The following is a 4,672-nucleotide window of genomic DNA, read 5'->3' on the forward strand; positions in this document are numbered from 1 at the left end:
CAGGATCACCTCAGCGGGGCGGGATCTCCTCACCACAGGCTGTGTGGGAAGTCGGTGGAGACCCCAGCTATCCGCGGGTGTCCCCGCAGGGTGCTCAACTTTTCCCTTCACCGGATGCAGTCAGAACTCTGTTCTGTCTCCTCCCAGTGATTCACAAGGGCGTAAAAGATCCAGGCAACAACAACAACAAAAAAAACCACACCAAGAAACCTGAGCGCCCATTGATTTACACGGAGGACTCCCACCGCCCTCAGTTATTCACAGTTAAGTTTGGCGTGGCACTTTCTAGACCTCTGTGCGTGTTCACTTGCAAGTATGTATTATCTTTTTTTTTTTTTTTTAAGCAGGAAAGTTTTCGTAAAACTAGAGATTTAATGAAAATTAGCTGATAGTCTTTCACCCGAGGTAGATAGAAGTCTGCCACGTTCTGTGACTGGTATTCCATTCCTGTAAATCAGCTTAGGTTTGGTTCTGTTGGTAAAGTGTTTGCCTAGCATTACACGAAGGTTTGATTCCCAGCACTACACAAAATCAGACATGATCGATCGGCCTGTATACCAGCATTAGGGAGGTGGGTCACGAGTTCAAGGTCATGCTCAGCTACAGAGAAACTTTGAGGCCAGCCTGGGCTACATTGGGTGGGGAGTTGTCCTTTTGTGGCTTATGATGAGCAACTATCTGTAATTACAGCAGCACTCCAGAAGCAAGGTTAGGTGGATCATTTCAGAAAGGAGTTCCTGGCCAGTCTGGGAAATATGACAAGACCTCCATTTTTAAAAAAAAAGGTGAAGTGAAAATGCAAAAATGTGTACAAGTCGTTAAGTAGGGCCAAATTGCCCAATCCCCTTACCACATTTAAAACATCTGCATGTCTTCCTAACCTCAAATTCTCTTGCCCAAGCTTCCTCATTCTGAGAAGAAACACTTTCATTAATGCCTTTAAGTAAAAGATCCTCAAGTCAAAGAAAACTATTTCTCAGGCTCTCACATTTCACAGAAGACCAAGCCACGTGTTGTCTTGCCCAGCTTTTAAAGCTATTTTTGTGTAGCAGTATATACCACGTTTCTGCTATGTACGCTGCCAACTCTTGAGCCTTCTCCTGAGATGGGGATGAGCTCGGTTGGTAGAGAGTACTTGCCTACCATTCAAAGCTTTGGGTCAATCCTTAGCATCACATGAGCAACAGCATGGTGTTGGGGCACACCTACAGTCTTGGCACCCAGAAAACAGAAGCAAGAGGATCAGAAGTTCAAGGTCATCCTCAGCTACCTAGCAAGTTTGATGACAGCCTGGGCTACATTGAGACTCTGTCTCAAAAAACAAAACAAACAAAAGCACCTTCATAAATAACAGAGAAGTTTGAGGAAATCTGCAAGAATGCCCAGAGGCTCATCCACACTGCAGGAGGCTCTGTTCCACTCTGTACAGGAGAAGCTATTTTCTATCTACCCTTTGATGAGAACTCCCTGGGCCATTCCACTTCAGACCTCTTCCTGGAGTCTCTCAGTTCATCACTGCATTCTGCTTGTTACTTAGTGACCTATGTCCTGGATAGAGGGATAGCTTTGGTTAACTACAAGCCTTCCCAGACCCTTTCACTCCGCTAGCTTACAACTCTTCCGGTAGCTGCAAGGAAGAAAGAATCCAAGGCAGGCATTTCCCATTTCCCATAATCCTCCTTCCTTAAGCCCACAGCAAACGAACAATCTTCAAAAGTATTTTTAAAAATCTCCTGAGACACATTGAATAATTTACCTGCACTGCCTCCATCGTCAAATATGCTGTGACACTGCTGTGCTTCATTCATAGTACACACCGAACTTTGACCAAGGTAGAAAAGATAGCAATGATGACCGCGCCAAAGCAGGGAAATGGAGACTGGGCAGGGCCAAAGGGACAGGGGCACCAGCAGCTGAAAACCTACTCAACATTTATGGTAGAATTCTCAATTGTCACACTAGAATTCTTTTCTAGCCGGGCATGGTGGCACATGCCTGTAATCCCAGCACTCGGGAGGCAGAGGCAGGTGGATCGCTGTGAGTTCGAGGCCAGCCTGGTCTACAAAGTGAGTCCAGGACAGCCAAGGCTACACAGAGAAACCCTGTCTCGAAAAAAAAGAAAGAAAGAAAGAAAGAAAAACTAAAACAAACAAAAAGTTTGTCCAGTTCTACCACATGCTGTAGTTGTTTGAATGAGAAAGCACCCTTTGATGCTCAAATATAGGCTCATATATTGAATAATTAGTCTCTAGTCGGTGGAACTGTTTGGGAAGGATTAAGAGGTGTGGCCTTGCTGGAGGAGATGTGTGTGTGTCACTGAGGGTGGGCTTTGAGGTTTCAAAAGTCTATGCCATTGCCATTACTGCTGTCTCTCTCTCTCTCTGTCTGTCTGTCTGTCTGTCTCTCTCTCTCTCTCTCTCTCTCTCTCACTCTGTGTCTGTATGTATGTATATATGTCTGTCTGTCTTTCTCTCTCTCTCTCTCTGTCTCTCTCTCTCTCTCTCTCTGTGTCTGTCTGTATGTATATATGTCTGTCTGTCTTTGTCTCTCTCTCTCTGTCTCTCTCTCTCTCTGTGTGTGTGTCTGTATGTATATATGTCTGTCTGTCTTTGTCTCTCTCTCTCTCTGTGTCTTTCTCTCTCTGTCTCTCTCTCTGTCTCTCTGTCTCTCTGTCTCTCTCTCTCTCTCTCTCTCTCTCTCTCTCTCTCTCCTAGTGAATCAGATTTAAGCTTTCAGCTACTGCTTCAGTGCCATGCCTGCCTACTGCCATGCTCCCCACCATGACAATCATGGACCCTCTGGGACCATAAGCTCCCAAGTAAATTTTTTTCCTGCTACCTTGACCATGTGTTTTATCACAGCAGTAAAAAAAAAAAAAAAAAAAAAAAAAAAGAACTAAGACAGAAGCCAAATGTGTTTTCTTTACATGTTGCTTTATATAAGGAATAGTAATAGGTGTATGATAAAACTGTACATATTTTTCTTTAAAAAATAATTTATGTATATAGTGGGAGAACAGATACAAAAATTTATTCTAGCCACGGCAAACATGTAAAAATGCCAAAGTCAACTCTCTCTTTCTACCATGTGAACCCCAGGGACTGAACTCTGGTCATCAACCTTGGTGTCAAGTGTGCTTACCAGCTGAGCCATCTTGCTAGCCACTGTACATTTTTTTCTATAAACTCTACCAGTCCCCCATTCTGCTGATGGGATACTTATGAGCAGTTCAACATGTTCCTTTTCTCTGCATATTTCCTACAAGTTGGCAGTAAAATGTAGAGGTTTGAATATGTATTATTCTTACCTGTAACTTGTCATCCTTGCCTCCAATTTTGCAATATAAAACTACTCGTTATTGGCTGCATTAAGCTCCTAAGATACCATTCTGCACAGTCCTTTGCTCCCCTTCATCTTCACTCATAGCCACTACTGCTCTCCCCACATTCACATGCATTCTCTACCGTCCTCCTTGATACTTGTTAATACATGTTGACACCGATGCCTTCCAGAGTCTGGGTCCTGACCAACCTTGCTACCTTCTACTTCCCAAACTAGACATACCATACTGACAGGTAAAAGAGCACAAAGAACAAAATCTCAGAATCAGATCACTTGTGTTCAAGCTATAATCCTAGCTTTACAGACCAAGATACAGAGCTCATAAGTGGCTTTTCTTCTCTCTGAAGTAAAAATGAAATAATGTACAACTTTCATAGGCTTCATGTAAGGATCAGTGAAAGAATTTATGTAGAGAGTCCAGGAGGGCAGAGGATGAGCCTCGGTTGGCAGAGTGCTTGCCTAGCATACATGAGACCCTGAGTTTGACCTAGAATAACATGTAATCCAAGCATGGTGGCCCATGTCTATAATCCCAGGACTATGGAGATGGCAGTAGAAGGATTAGAAGTTCAAGGTCATCTATTACAACATAGTGAGTCCAAGGCTATCCTGGGCCACATAAGACCTTATCTAAAAACAAACATCAAAAAGTCCAGGAAAAGAGAGCTATTGTTATTACTGGAGCAATGACAAATAAACATATTCACACTCCAAAAATTCCTGGTAGAATGTTACTTTGGGAGTTTTGTCCTGACTTTTTCACCTTTCTATTTTTATATAAATCTTGTGAATTAGGGTAAACAAAGTTCTAAGTTACCTTCCATCCCCAAGAATAAAGTAGTTTCCCTAGCTGGTCCTAGAGATTGTATGCTGTTCAAATTCCAAGCTTGAGATCAACAAAGACCATAAGCTGCTCAAAATGCAGGTAGAAACTCACCATCCACTCTGGATAAGAAAGAATCTGTGGGGCAGTGGGATGACTAATGCTTGGTCAGGCAGGCTATAGAGCACACATTCCAGCAGGAGCAAGTCTGAAGGCAAGCCGTATTCCAGGTCAGTGCTTAACTTAGTCAGACTGCAGTGAATGTTCACGCAACTCAAAGATAAAGATGTGAAAGTAAATTTCCACAAGATTATAAGCTTCAGACGTTAAAGACTGTGTGGCATCTGCTCTTACTTGTGGCTAGCTCAATGTGCTCTTCACTATATAATTAGTCTGAAGACCACTAATGACAGGGAACATTATATGTTAAATTTTATCACTTTTAAGTTATAAATACTTAGGAAAGTTTTCGATGGCAATAATCATACACTTCTTGATGGCACAAGA

This window comes from Acomys minous, assembly GCF_964271855.1.
Source record: "Acomys minous genome assembly, chromosome: 9".
Lineage (NCBI taxonomy): Eukaryota > Metazoa > Chordata > Mammalia > Rodentia > Muridae > Acomys > Acomys minous.